Source organism: Eleginops maclovinus, chromosome 20 (assembly GCF_036324505.1).
Source record: "Eleginops maclovinus isolate JMC-PN-2008 ecotype Puerto Natales chromosome 20, JC_Emac_rtc_rv5, whole genome shotgun sequence".
Classification (NCBI taxonomy): Eukaryota; Metazoa; Chordata; class Actinopteri; order Perciformes; family Eleginopidae; genus Eleginops; species Eleginops maclovinus.
The window spans coordinates 26,986,557-27,002,557 of NC_086368.1; the positions used below are offsets into that span (position 1 = coordinate 26,986,557).

General features: G+C 41.9%; 1 protein-coding gene across 1 annotated transcript in view; it reads left to right on the forward strand.

Moving 5' to 3' along the window:
* The first annotated feature begins 14,007 nt into the window (after positions 1–14,007).
* Positions 14,008–16,001, forward strand: part of chl1b (cell adhesion molecule L1-like b) — a 74,177-nt gene continuing 72,183 nt past the window's right edge. Inside the window, exon 1 of the mRNA XM_063911554.1 lies at positions 14,008–14,134. The gene's annotated coding sequence lies outside the window, so the exon portion shown is untranslated. The remainder of the gene's footprint in view (positions 14,135–16,001) is intronic.

A 16,001-nucleotide genomic window follows, 5' to 3' on the forward strand; every position in this document is an offset into this window, starting at 1 on the left:
AGAGCTTTTTGGACACGTTTCTTTCAAAGGCTACTAAGACAATTTAACATTGCACTATCAAACAGTTAAAGGCAATAAAGCTGCAAATCAAAAGATCAGAATTGAACAAGTTAAGGTAAACATGTTGTGACAGTTAGTTCGTGGTTCCAAAAATGTTGGATCCTACATTTCCGATACAGCAACTTGTCATTAGGTCTATCCCTGCCTTTCAAACCCACGCCTCCAATTTGTAACAAAGGCTTTCAGTGTACAACTTCTAAGTCTCAAGCCCATTTATAGATAACCTTTTGGCATCACAATGACATCATCAGGGGTTTTCTCAGTCTTGACAAAGCTCCTTCAGAGCCACAGAAGACACTACACAACAGTTTGTTCCAGTGATCCTCTCGTCAATGACACCGTCCAAAAAATACATGTTTTACGTGATGAAAAAAGGACTAAACCTTGATAAACTAGAAGTGCTCTGAGTAGATTTTGGCAGGTGTGTCTTCTCATCCCGCTAATCAATGATTTGATATTGCGTGCTGACCTGTTGCACTCATTAGTAACATCTTGTTTGTTAGTAATGCTACGTTAGCTAACAGTAATCGTCTCAAAAAGAGAAATCGTAAAAGGACAAAGTGTGTCTACTTTCCCTCTGAAAAAGAAGGAAAGGGTCAGGGTAGACAGCTTTGAAAATACCATACAATTAAAGCTTATGAAAATGTGTTAATGCCTCTGTATGTAGACTGTAAATGCTACTTTTCGATAGCTAACAAATGAGTTGATATGCTAACGATAGGAATAAGCGTGGGATAGATGCAGGATCTAAAATATATGTTTTACATGATGAAAAAAGGACTAAACCTTGATAAACTAGAAGTGCTCTCGGTAGATTTATGTCAGGTATGTCTTCATCAACCCTCCAGCGATTTCATTGAGCTGCGTGACCTGTTGCACTCATTAGCAACATCTTGGTTTTTGGTAATGCTACGTTTGCTAACAGTAATCGTCCCAAAAAGGGAAGTCGTAAAAGGACTAAATGTGTCTACTTTCCCTCTGAAAAAGAAAGAAAGTGTCAGGGTAGACAGCTTTGAAAATGCCATACAATTAAAGCTATTGTAGATATGCTATTGCCTCAGTATGTAGACTGTAAATGCTACTGTTAGATAGCTAACATTTGGTTTTATATGCTAAAGATAGATTTAAGTGCTAGATAAATGCTTGTAAATCTTCTCCTTTAACTGTATTTTCAGTTAAACTATCTCATTGAAAAATCATCTATAAATATGTCATTTGTAAAAGTATGTCAACCATCAGTGCTGGTGTTTTGGGAATTGTGGTCGTGGTCCAAAAAAAGACTGAGAAACACCAATGCAATGCCTTCTAATTGGTAATAAAAAAGGTTTCGCCACTGGCTGTAAATGTCACCTGTCAGATGTAATAATGTCAGACAACAGTGGGATTATAATGTCACATCATGTGCAATATCTTATGCAAATGTATTCACATACAATGCAGTGCGTTGGAATTACACTTTCTTTCCCATCGTCTCAGCAGATATTAACTTTGTGTGAATTTTCCCTCTGACTAATGCTGCAGATAACAAAGGGTGTGAAGACACTGAAGCAAATCTGATGGAAGATTCCTATTGATTTCCATTGTTTCTTTTTAATTAGCCCCGGGGTTTAGGTCTTGATTAGATGGAGTTGTGGATTTAAAGTTATTGATTTGTTTGAAGACTCCTTTAAAGCCGCTTTGCAGGTTATTACCAACCCCCCCCCCCCCGCCCACTGTCCCCTGTGAGCAACGTTTGCCCCTCTTACAAACATGTAGTATCCCCCTCGGATGGCCCCCGAAGACATTTAATTGAAACGGACAAAATAACAACCCTGTTATCCCAAGGGCCAAATTCTATTACCCTCTTATGCACCTCCCCTGAGAGCAGCCGCAAACCAGGGGTAACACCGGAGCATCATTCACACCTTCAAATCCAGGATTGCACATCCAGCCTGCGGGGGCCAGTCGGAGCAGGAGAGGTGTTTTCCTCTTGTCGTTAAACTGCTGTATGACATCTTCCTTATCAGAAACCTGATGATGTTGTTTACCCTGGGCAATAATGAATTAATGTACAAACATCGCTGTGTGTAAATTCCAGCTCCCGCTTGTGTTCCCAGAGATCTGATATGACCAGGCCCGTCGACCTATCTGCCCGAGCAGAAGGGGAAAGGCAATTATTTGCATGATCACACAATCATTGTGTTGCATCCAACCACAGAGGAATTTAATTATCTAATGGTAAATTCTTCACAAGACCCTGGCCTTATTCTGTTCTTGTTGTATAGTGCTGAATGTGTACAACACACTGCAGGCCAGTTGCGTTTTGAAGTCTTGTGTGTAAAGATAAGAGGCTCCACATGTCAAGGCAGGAAACCCAGATCTGAGCCTGGTGAGGGAAGCTGTGGCTCAGATGTTTTAAAGTTGGCTTGTATGAGCGATTCATTCCCAGCCATTGTTTCGACTACGATGATTTCCTCCAGAGAGGCAGAAAGGATTACCAACATGGGATCCAAATACTGTACTGCAGTGGACAGGGGCAGCAGCAACCCATATTTCAAATATTTCAAAAGACATAATCAATGGATTATCCCACGGAATGTTCACCAGTCGAAGGGTCAGTGGTTCGATCCGTGGTCAAAGTCATTTCAGCAGGATATGAACACCAAATTCAATAACGATGACATGTTCAATAGAGTGGTGAAGTGATCGGAAGTAGGCATCGTAAGGACTCCCATAACTCAACGCAATGGGAGTCTTCCACTGGATTTTGAAATGTTGCAGAAAATAAGACCTGTGGGAAACGCAGGTTTATAGAGATTATCATCAGACATATAAACCCCCATTTTATACATTTTGAAGCGTACTGTAAATGCGTTTGCCTGAAATAGACAGCTAACGTTACGCTACAAATGTCGGCTGCACATCGACAATGCTAAGCTAAAGGCGGCTAACGTTTGGCGTGATAATGTTTAATGGTCTCATTTACCCGCTTGTTTTCCACCACTGCTTTTATGACACTCAGAAGCTTTGGACATTCATGACTCGGGTATTTACTGACATGTTTTATGGCGTAGAAAAAACTTGACAGTATTCCCAAGCCAGTATTAACGACTGATCTAATGTTGGGTATCTAACCAAAAACACATTTAAAAAATCATTGACGCTGAGAAGAGCGAACTGCGGGTGCTAAAATGCTAACTAGTTTCTGGGGTTTAAGCGTTCTTCCTCTATGTTATGTGAGTGTGTGTCAATGTACAGTATATCACTCTTGATGAGCAGGTAGCAGCTTAGTAGCCCCTTCCTCTGTATGAATGTGTGTGAATGCTGACACTTTGAGTGGTTACAAATGACTAGAAACCGCTATAAAAACACAGTCCATTTACCACTAAAGGTGAAGCAGTCCAGTTAAATTGATATACATTTTACGGTGGCTATATATATATATATATATATATATATATATTTCATTTTCTTTTTGCTGACATTACCATTCACAGCAATATATTACCTAATTTTCATCCTGGAGCTTACAGAACCTCATCTACAGTAGATAATACATTGATTATGATTAAGTACCACATAAACCCCCACTTCAAATAATCCAATCCATCCCTTTAAATGGTACGCACAGTGGTGTGTGCACAGCTTGGTGTGATTAGCCTCTGATTTCCAACATTAAAGGATAATACAACTAAAAGCTAGATCTGGAGGATGCATCCTTCCCTACAGTCCAATAAAATGTCTCACCTTAGTGGGCACAAGTCGAACAAACAACCAAACTTATGCACGCTTTAAAAACCACACATGTAATGATAACACTCCATCTTCATCAAGTGGTCCGGCAGTTATATTGCAGTAGGAAGAGAGGGAGAAGTTATTCCCCGTTCCCTCCTTTGTTAAATGATTGACGGTCGTTTGGCACCCGTCTCACATCTCAGATCAAATTTCGTAGCTGCAATATTTGGATTGCTATGGAAACAGCTTTCATACTGTGAGTCCCCCCACCACCACCCCTCTCCTCCTGCCTTCATCCAGACACCACGGTATCTCCCAGCCTTTATTGGGTGAGAGGATGCTCCTTGACGCTCTCATAAAGAGCAAATGATCCCACGAAAGGCGTAAGATGAAGCTCTATATGAGCAGTGGTCTCTGGGGAGAGCGCATACACACCGAGCACTCTGCCACCAGAAAACGCCCTCTCCCAACCTGCTGCTGATATTAATTACGAATCGGAAAAGCTACGGCAGTGCCTCGGGCGCTTCCTGTGTAATGCTGGGAGGGGCTCGAGGCTGGGGAGCCACGGGGAAGCTGCAGATGTTGCTCATGCATTCTCGTAGTAGGAAATGGGAAATGCTTGGGCTTTATTCTGATCTCTTTGCTGCAGGTGGATTGATACGAGCCTAGCCAATGGAAGTCTGAGCAGAAAGCAATAAATCACAGCTGCCCTCCATCGTCGTACAGCATGTGCTCATCCAAAGATTACTCTGTGTCGACTCCCATGATGTATTCCTGCAAATACAACCCACAGCATACTGCAAATAGTGAAATGTGCTCAGAACCTTCACAGGTTGTTCCTGCTGGAGGATATTTATGTGTAAAACAGCATCATTTCATTCATGAATTTAATGCCTACAAGGTTAAAAAAGATACATTAATAAATGATATTTTCATGAGCATGAGCCAAACTAATGCAATCTGTATTCGGAGACATCTGTTGTGCACGGACTCAGTGGTTATTATTGGATTTAAATGACTATAATGTTTTGAACAGCAACAAACACCATTTGTCCAACATTTCTGGAAATACACTTGTGTTTCTTTCTGAGCATGAGATGAGACTCTATTGGATCAGCCCATTAAATGGTCATTATCAGTTATCACTGCCATTATAATGCCTGAGGTGGATCAAACTGCACCTGCCTGCACGTTGTAAAACCTTCCCAGTTAAGAAACATTTGGTTAATCTATTTATAAGATTAACAAAATCAATAGTTTATTTCGTTTGAAAATCGTACAAATAAAATCAAAACAGACAACGTAACGCTTTCTGGCTCAGTTTGTGACCCGCAACATATGCTCAGGACGCCAAACCTGAACACTGTTTGGAAGACACTTACATTCATAATATAATAAATCAAAACTATGCAGGACCTGGGAAGGACTGTCCAGGTGCCATAGGACCCAGAGCTGCACCCCTAAACTAAAGAGGAACGGTGCATACACTGAAAGAAATCCACATAAACTGGATGCTCCATCCTCCAAAGGAACAACAAAAAGAAACAAGGGGGAAATAAAGAGTAAAACCCCAGACTAAGGACAAGTGTTGCAGTGTCTGGCAGCAAATGAGAGAGGCTCCTTTTTCTCCTCTTCTTGTTTTTGGAGTTTTACGGTGCTTTGCATCCAGCTTGATGGTGCTTTACCGACACCTTTCTGTTCCTGGAGTGTGGATCAGACAATACGCTTTGGTTCACAATCTAAATCCCTTCACAATAATAATACAATAAATCAATAACACCTAAAATCCTATGAAAAACCCCCGTTCTCCTTAAGAATTATAACAATGCCCTAACCTGTGCTCCCTCACTCATGCTCAGTACTCCTTTTAAATTGAGATTCTTTATGCCTGTCTCCTTAGAATTGTCCCTCAATATCTCGCTCTGTGTTACATATTTTTCACATCTCAGTACTATATGTTCTACCGAATCCTCCTCCTGAATTCACAGACTTCCACATTATCATCATATTTTTTATTGTATTTTATAAACTACTGACAATGTTTCTCTATGTTGGAATTCAACAGACACTGGACTGGCTGCCCATACATGTAGAGATAAAGATTTAAGCACAATTTGGAGTGGTCTCTTAATTTTTCCAGAGCTACATGTGTTTATATTATTTCATAAAGGCTCTCTTTACATGGCAGGAGTGGCTTTGACTGAAATGTGTAACTTCTGTAAGGTTATTTGTGGCCACCAGGACCTATAAATATTGTTATTCTGAAAGAAATAAGTAACAAACCAGTCCTTTTTGGAAGATATGCTCTAATGGATGACTTTTAAAGGTGCCTGTGTGGCCTGTATGACGCATAGAAATAACGAAGCCACCAACTAAGCCACAAGAGGTTGGGGGAGGAGCAGCTGAAGGAGACCCCCACAGCCACACAAGGTGCAATACCATTCCCTTGGTTGTGACACAAAACACATGTGAACTGTTTGTTTGTGTAAAGTGTGAAGTGACACCACAAATGCAGCTTAACTTATTGGATCATCAGCCGCTTCAAACAAATAGGATAAAAGTATATAAACAAAATCATCCAAATGGGAATGAATGTACATGTTGAGTCCTTTGAAATGCACTTTGAAATGAGATAAATAAAACACTGTGCAGCATTGTCACGGGGCTTTTTGGCAACACAATCCATCTTAATTTTTGGTGAAAGCCTATGGGCTGACTGGTATAGAGCAGCAAACGGCACACAGCCTGCATATTTACTTCCAGCTCATTTATTCTCATTATGCAGCCCTGCAGACGTCAAAGAGGGGATTTCTGCCCCACAGTGATATTCCCTGATACAGAAGGAGAGAGATGGGGGGACACATCAGGAAAAAAACAAGGCGGAAACAGGGAAAGGGGGGGGGGGGGTGCATTCATTCATGCTATACCCATGAACTCTGACACCTTTGACAACGTAGGGACTGTTTTCAGACCCCACGTTGACGGCACCAGCTCATTCTTTTCCCCTCGCTCTCAGTCTCCGTTGGAAATCTCACATTCGCCGTCACGTAATGAGGCCCTGCCCTGTCTAGCTGGGGAGGTGCCGTGATTTCATGTCTTGGGTTTGCTTCCCTCCCGTCATTATGGTTTGTATGCTCAACAACGCGCCACCTGAGAAATAATGAAGTGTGTACATGTTTTATTTCTAAAAGGAAGGAAAATATTGGAGAGAAAATCTGTGTTGAAGGTGGTTTTAGATCAAGCATTAACACAGTGGGGGTTGTCCTCCAACCATTGTATGAAGGGCAATGTTATTGGTCAAAAATGGAGGATTAATAAACTTCAAATCCTTTTTCTATGACTATTGCTTACTGAGAAATCTGCAGGATAAGGAGTAAAACATATAAAATATGTGGTTTTTGTTTAAGGAAATTACTCTTCTTTAATAAGTTGTTGTTTTCAAATCAAAAATATTGATCTTCTTACTGTTGTAATCATTACGATTTCAGTCCAGTCCAATTTGCAGACAACTGTGCTATGAATAAGCACACAATTAAACATCATTTGGCAGCTTGTCTTAAGCTCCCTGTAGTGGAAAAAGGAGGTAAGTCTAATTGTTTGGTAATTTACAAAGATAGTTATTTTTATACCAAATGACCTGGTACACAAAAACATTATATTTAATGTATATTTTTCCTTGACCCGTTATGTTTGTATTTCACTAAACGTGTTTTGCTATAGTGAGCTAGCTAACAGAACAACGAAATGCAAGTAAGACATTTAAACGTGACAAAAAAGGTTATGGAAGCTCACCGTGAAAGGGTTAAAGTTGTAAAACCAAAACTGACGAACATCCAGACTGGACACAGCTGTCAAATAAATGGTATTCACGCTCTTTATCACACATGAAATACCCTACGACAAATGAGTGGAAGCGATGCCTGCTATCTATTAGAGAAATGCTGGTTTAAAGCTACCAGCCCAGCAAACCGCTCGAGTAGTAATACTTAAAGTTAGTTACCTTGCTGAGCAGATGAAGGCGTAGCATGTCACTCTTCATCCAAAAACTCATTGAAGCTGTTCCATTCATCACCATTAACCACTGCTGTTTGCATTAACCTCTGCAACAGACGATGATCATGATATTTAGACCTCATGTGCTCTGAATCCCTCCATTTTGAGGGCAATACGAATCCAGTATGGGAATGGTGGATGATGCTACCAACAATAAGACAAATATAAAGACATTACAGAATGTATATATTATATCTATTCAATATATTGAATTGCGATTATCGAATTCAATAATCTTGTTTCATTATCTTCTAAAGGATTACAGCTTTAACATTTAAACAGAGGAAAAGGAAACAGGGTGATTTGATTGACAGGGGCGAGGCCACAAACAAAGTGAAAGGAGGTTCATGACATCATCTGTCCCAACAAGCCCCTCCCACTTCAAACGTGTAAGCACAGACAGAGATGAAACACAGAGAGCTCCCATGTGGAATACTACAAATAACTATATTGGGTGTTTTTCAGAGAATCCTCCAGGATGGCACCAGCTGCAAAACAGGAACATCAACTTATAATTCCATCTTTGAACCTGGGCCTCTGCAGGGTCAGCTAAGAACTGAGCCTGAAGCTCTTCTATCACATTTACCACTTCTAGATGAGGCCGTTGCTGGTAAAAAAAGAGGAAGCAGATGTTCCACCAAATCTAATTTGCTTTGATAAGAGCACTCACCGTAACAAGGAGCACCTCACAAACATATCTGGTTACATTTATTGCTCAGTCAAGCCATTGTGTAATCCATTCAGTGTGATGGTGATACCCTAAATCAGGTTATTTGGATTCAAGTCAATCTGTTCATTTCCATTCTTTGTGCAACAGAATCTTTCCTCCGTGGTGCCAGTTGGATGAAGATGAATCCTCTGTGGACCAAACAGGAAGGAGTGCTGACTCAGAACTCTGTCTTCTCGGACTCGCTTACCTTTTGACCTGTTTTGACCCCCCTCCCCCCCCCCCCCATTCAGGGGTCTTGTTAACCAGTCAGCCATGGGAGAATCTCCGTTGATGTTGTTTTGGCAGATATTTGCAAGGTTTACCAATCTTCAAATGTTATAGAATAAAAACAATGTTGATGCGTGGATTCATAACCTAAGCTGTAACTTGAAACAGCATGCATATTTTAATGCCAACACTTCCTTCGTTGATACATTTTGTGTAATAATAAATGTGTTCTGCTCTGTCAGTCTTTTATTTCCCACTGAAGATTCATAGATCGCTTGTTCACCTATTGACGATACATTTAAATTTGTATTTAAGAAACTGAAAAAGGCAGGGAGATGTCATTTAACTCAAACAGTTACACCTAATGCCTATCATTTCTTTGTATGTGAGCTAAAGAAAACTGTGACATTGAAATGAAACAGTTTGGTGACAGTGGGAGGCTAGAGACACTCAGAGGGATTCTTAAATTAAGTTCTGGCTACGGATCTGCATGGATTATACCAAGACTAACAGGTTGAATCAAGACAGATTTAAACACTATTATGCTTTATGGTCATTATGGTTTTTATTTCCTGTCGTGTGTTATATAGGTTTTGTGCATGTAAATGGTCTGCAAAAGCTAAAATCTAAGGCAAAAAAAAATGAGTTTCTCTCCCAAAAACCCCCCTTCTGCCTAAAATGCCTACATTGGACTCCTTTGTTTACCTAAGTTACACTATGACGTCACATTGTAACACTCACGCTTCTATTGGCTGGCGCGCCGACGTATTGTACGTGATAGGCGAGAGATTTCAATCCCAATCACGAACAGAGCTGGCTGGCTAACCAATCAGAGCAGACTGGGCTCTGGTTTCAGACGGAGCGTGAAAAGAGGTGCTGCAGCACAGGCAGTATGAGAAAAACAAAGAGCTTTTTGAACATTAAAGCATGGAGACATGTCCCAGTAGAGAGATACAAATATGAACCTGAATATAAGTATTACACGGACCCTTAATCAAGTATTCAACATGCATATATATAAGAAATGTAAAATAGTCTTTGGCAATTAAGACCCCATCGTGATATCATACATTCTAAGTAGCGGTGAAGCCATAAGGAGAGTAGACAACCTCCCCATGGGGTGACAGGAGCAATGAGATGAATCTCCAGAAGGTCTGGGTTTGATGAGGACTTCTGATGAGCTCATCCCAGGCTACGGTTATGATGACTGGGGGTGGATGTGGTGGAGGAGGGCTGCAGCAGTAAAGCCTAACATGACAGAAGACCGCAGAAGAGAGGAGAAAGGATTTAAAGTTTGACAGCTCCAGGATGGCTGTTTGAGATTGCAAAATCTATTTGGTTAACTAAAGCGTGGACGCCCATCATCAGCGTATTAGAAGCAGCTGGAAGTGTGAGAGAGAGAGAGAGAGAGAGAGAGAGAGAGAGAGAGAGAGAGAGAGAGAGAGAGAGAGAGAGAGAGAGAGACATTTAAAGGTAGTCTTAACATATGAAATACAATTTAAATCTAGAGAAAACAAACTGCTATGGATTCAAAATGAGGCTCTGAGACAGTACTGTCAGTAATTGAACCAGTGGGGGTGAGAAGCCCCTCCCAGCTCATCACTTTCAGGTTGGAAATCCTTTCCATATCTGTCCACAGGTCCGAGGTTATTCAGTAAATTGATTTCAAGCTGACCTTTCCTGGCCGCTCCTCTGAAGCAAAGAGGTCTTAATGATCTGCTGCTGTCAGAGGTGCTGAAATCAAACATCCCGACAGAGACCATTAGTCTACAATACACAGCCTGGAATTATGATGAGAGGTGTGAACAGTGCTGATGTACAGCGGCTCGACACAACAACGTGAACACCTCTTATTGTAATGCAATCCGATACAACATCCGTGCATTAGCTTCGTCAAGCTGGACATGTTCAGTCTTTTGACACATAGAGTGATGTTGATTCAATCTGGTGTTCGGTTTTAAAGCTCTAATTGTTTCATGCCGTGATCAAAATTAATGGTATGTTTGCATAATGTAATATAACCATACACTTTTGCTAAGAAGCTAATTTTAGCTTCTAACAGATATACTGCTGTACGTAACATATGTTAAAATCAAAGGCGTCTCTTCCTGTCAGGGTTGAAGGTAAGGAACCAAATGCAGTATAAAAACAGAAGAGGCAGCTTAGTGAATATAAGCTTAAGGCCAGGGGAGTCCAAAACATGCGGACCAGGGACCAGACGACGATGAACGAACCAACAAGGGAAGACAAAAGTAAATACACAAGGGTTATCAAAAGACAAGACACTGCTGGGGAGGGGAGGTGAAACATAGGGGCAGCAGGTGAACACAATAAGACAATCAGACACAGGAGGGAAACTCAAGACAGGAAGTGAAACTAGACAAGAGATACATTTCAAAATAATACTGAAACTATCAACACAACATGGAGATCATGACACTTATTCAGTTAATGATGATAAGTTTACAACTTGTTCTTATAGATTTACTCTAAAGGTTTAAAGGCTAGTCATGTGTTCTTCCTTTGACTGCTATTTTCTCTGAATCTTTTGTGTGTTTTTCCCAAGTTTATATGTCAATACGTTCAAAACATTGAGAGTAAGTAAACATGCAAATATCCTTCTTTTTTAAAGTTTAACTTCTGGTCACAATATGTGTCCTACTTTGAAGAAAAATCCTTTCTCAATACATGTGGATTCAAATCTTAAAAGAGTTAGTATTTTTTATAATAAACATTTTGAAATGCACAAGTGTTGTTAATAAAGAGAGAACAAAGCCATTGTTGGTGTTATGAGGAACAGCTGTATGTTAGTTATGAGGGAAACAACCAGCTATAGGGTAGCAGAAAGCAAGGCATATTTTTTAGTGAATAGTAAAGTTGGAGGCCATTCAGCCATCACAGAGGGTCTGGACTTGATTGATGATCTCCAACCATACACTGCTATTTCCCAATGCCAGCTCTCACAACAGTCTTTGCGGGGATAGTTTAGCACTTTATGGGTCGTACTTCTGGCAGTTACATGTGCACGATTTGACCATACGCGTCTCATAATAAGGCTGCTACATGCACAATTAAATGATGCCCCCAAACTGTTTCATTCACAATAAAAGTTGATGTTAAAAAACGTTGTATTTTTTTTATTAGAAACATGTGTCTGATGGAGGGGTGGAGGCGGTGGTGGGCAGGAGAAGATTATGTGTTGCATGCAGCCGTACACTTGGTGACTCAAATACATTTGAATAAAATAATAATTGATAGAAATTGAAAAATAACAAACTAAGAGTCCAAATAATATATTCCAATAAGGATATTGCGCAATATTATTTGTGTAATTAGTAAAATGTGTTAATTGGAAGTCAAATGACTGATTGGGAATAGTTTAAAAAGTAGTGAAATTTAAAGGAATTACTGTTGTTTAAGAATATGAATAGGCAAAGATATCCAGCAACATGTTACCAGCTGTGATGACAACATGAATGCATCATGTTGTCATGATCCCTGTTTCGTGTCTGTCATGTCTTTGTGTTGTGTTTTATTTTGAAATGCTTTCCCCTCTTGTGTCATGTAAAGCTTCACTTCCTGTCTGCGTTTCCCTCCTGTGCCTGATTGTGTCATTGTGTTCACCTGTTGCCCCTGTGTTTCTCCTCCCCCTTCCAGCTGTCTCTCGTCTTGTGATTGCCCTTGTGTATTTAGTCCCTGTTTCCCTTTTGTCTGTTGTTCGTTCGTCGCCATTTCTTCCCTGATCTTGTCCATGTTACCTGCCTGTTCCTGTCGCCCTTCATGTCTGGAGCTAAGTGTTTTTCATGTCCTGTGTTCCCCTTGCTTTGTGATTTCATCAACAGCTTTTGAATAAAGCTCGCTTTTTGTTTTTGACCCTTACCTGCTTCCCCCTTGATTTACTGCACTTGGGTCCTGTTTCCCCAACCCTGACAGAACGACCGACCCCAAAAATGGACCCAGCAGTACTTTTTGAGGATGCTCCTGTGGAGTTTTCCTACAACATTTTATGTATTTCCTGAAAGCCCGGCCGACTCCAGCCCCGGCCTGTCCAGTCGGGTTTTATGTCACCTGTTCTCTTGGTGGTCCCACCAACCCATGTCCCTGTCCAGTCGGGGGCCCAGCCGATTCAAGCTCATTTCCCGCTGACTTTAGTTCATGTCCCGTCGGTGGTGCGGCCGGCCCCAGCACCTGCCTCTTCGGGGGTCCCGCCGACGCCAGTACCACCCGGGTTCTCGCCAAAGCCATCTCCTATCTCTTCGGGGGTCCCGCAGACGCCAGTACCAACTGGGGCCCCGCCGACAACAGCTCATGTCCCGTCGGGGGTCCTGCCGACTGGGGGTCCTGTCTCCTCGGTGGCCCTGCCGCCTTCTGCTCCAGGTGCTCCTTACTTTCCTCCAGAGGCGTCTCTCAGTCCTCCAGCCCGTCGTCCAGAGGTGTCTCGCCGTCCTCCAGCTACAGCCCGTCGTCCAGAGCCGTCTCGCCGTCCTCCAGCTACAGCCCGTCGTCCAGAGGCGTCTCGCCGTCCTCCAGCCCGTCGTCCAGAGGCGTCTCGCCGTCCTACAGCGCGTCGTCCAGAGCTGTTTCGCCGCCATTCGGAGCTGTCTCGCCACCTTCCAGGTCGTCCGCCCGAATCCCGCCTCCGGACCCCCTCCACCCAACCTTTTGGCCTTGGTCATGCGTATATGTAATATGTCAAATAATGCATACTGAGTACTTTACCTTGGGTACTTTAAGTAGGCTATATTTTGATGCCAATACTTTTTTACTTTTTCGTAAGGAAGATTTTGAATGCATGACTTTAACTTGAAACAGAAAAACCCACTGGGTTTAAACACGTGTCTCTGAAGTCAATAATGTACTGGACCTACACTGAATTCAAGTGTTATTTCCTCATCCATATTTGAGTAGTTTAGGGGTCCCGCTCTCCTGCGCCTCCCCCCCATTAAACCTGCTCATTCCGGGGCTTGGGAATAATGTCGCTGTCACTGTTTGGGGGGCTGGGTGGGGAGCGCTTTAACCCGGTCACAACGTGGGGAAGTTGCTCACGGTTTTTCTGCGTTGCCATGGGGTTTTGTAAAACCTATTGACTGCGATAGGGTCCCTTCTATTCTTTGAGTCCGTCTTTGTGGAGAAGGAGGAGGAGGAGGAGGAGGTGGTGGAGGAGGAAGAAGAAACCGCTATTACTTTTTCCTGACAGAGGCGGGGGGGGGGGGGGGGGGGGGGGCGATAGTAGCATCCATGGGAGGAGGGAGGGTCTCGAGGCAAAGCGGCGTTACGTGCACGGTTCAACCTCCCTCTGCACTCTTCCATCCAGCGGTGGAGAAAATACAACTTTCTGAACGGCTGCCACGACATGAGTTGCAACTGAAGGTAAGTTCCTTATAATTTCTGTGTTTCTACAAAGATACAATTGCACATTCACAATTTCTTTCGCCCTTTTGAGTATTTTTTAGTTCAGGCGCTTGTTAGAAATTGAAGCTGCCTTTGAACACGGAGCTCTCAGTTGGTGTCAGGATTTGAGCACGCACCTGTACGGATTGTATACCACTCTTCACGGCAGGTGGTTGTCAAATATAATGAAAAAACAATATACAAATAGGTGAAATACGTAAGGGGAAGAGTAGTCACGACTGCTTTTTTTATTTCATCAGTTTTTCACGAGTGGAATAACAACCAGACTTGCAGTTTTTACCATATCCAGTGTCGTACGAGAGGAATCGTTGCCAGTTTAAACACGTTTTCACCTTGCAAAAGCAAAATTATACCACTTTTTAACACAAATTAACAGCATTAAGCTCTCAGACTGTTTTCAATTTAAATTAACTACTACTCGAAGCAAGGGCACTAGAGTTAATATGTATGCATAATGTCATTCTGAGTATCACTCTTTCAGATGTTGCCTGTGATGCTTGATATTATCAGTGCTTGCAGATCATCATGTGCCATCCTTCTTATTTAACAGCACTCTGCCCATTACACATAATGATCTAAGCCTGTTTATCATTGGCTCTCATGCTGAATGCTGAACCGCAGGACTGAATCATACCTAGTCATCCAATGTGATGAATAGCATTATCTCAATCGGATATAAATGCATACTTTCCATCTGACTGTGACAGGGACAGGGGATAGTACTGTTAAGTAGGAAAATGCATGAACATGCATCTGTGTGAAAGCCCTGCTGATGTTTCAGAATTTCCATGCAATATCAGTAGATGTATTCTTGTAGTGTGAAGTGGTGTCTTCCTGTGGCACTAGAAAGCGCTAAAAGTCCATTATTTCGAGACCATTTCTGTTGCTGTTTTTTCCTTTTATAGCTGACACCTTGAACCTTGACCTCTGACAAAGCACTAACATATTCATTTGAGAGAAAATACACATCCTATTTCTTTAATCCTTTTCCACACTTGAGGAAATCGCTCTTCATTACATGCGTTTCTGTTGAAGTGCAGAGCAAGCATGACACAAGATTAGAATGAGTGATGAGTCTTCAATGAGTGCGATTAAAATCACATTATAGGGACGTTTCAATCAGAAGAGTTGTGGTGGTTACCTCTAGCTTTGGTAATTTATGGGGATTGAACAGTTGTGCATCAGGCTTGCAATCTTGCCGTGTTGCATTTAAGAACCAGATATATCTCACGTGGTTAACGCAGTGATTCCCCCAGTATGAATATTTAGGTATGCTAATTGGTTCATACTCTTAGGTGGAAGTGCTGTAAATTCAAGTGTTGTTGTCTCATTATAGATCATGCCTTTGAGGGAATCCCAGGAAACACGGAAATGTTTCATAGTTTACCCATAATTTAATATTTCTATCCCATTTGATGCTTTTCTTTTATTCCTCAGCAGCATGGCCTATATGGTGTATAGCACATATTGTGGTACGTTTTTCCAATAACGGTTAAACACTTCTAGTAGTGCTTCTACTCCTTATCCCGACCATGCTGCTTGATTTTAAACACAAAGACCTTCTGAAGGTCAGAGTGCCATTAGTGATTGCAATCATCTCAAGCTGCTCATCGAGAGGGGGGAGATCCTATTTGTGTTGCCCCATCAGTCCCACTCGTTTACGTTCAGGTAAGTTGGGCGAATGTCGATTCTCAGCCAAAGACGAGAGCCCCTAATGGCACTTGTCATCACACGTGGTCCCCCAGCCTCTCAGTATTCAGGGCAGTGGTGCTTTGTGTCCAGAAGTAGGTCGAATGCTTCTCACCAAACAATTTGAGCGAGCGCC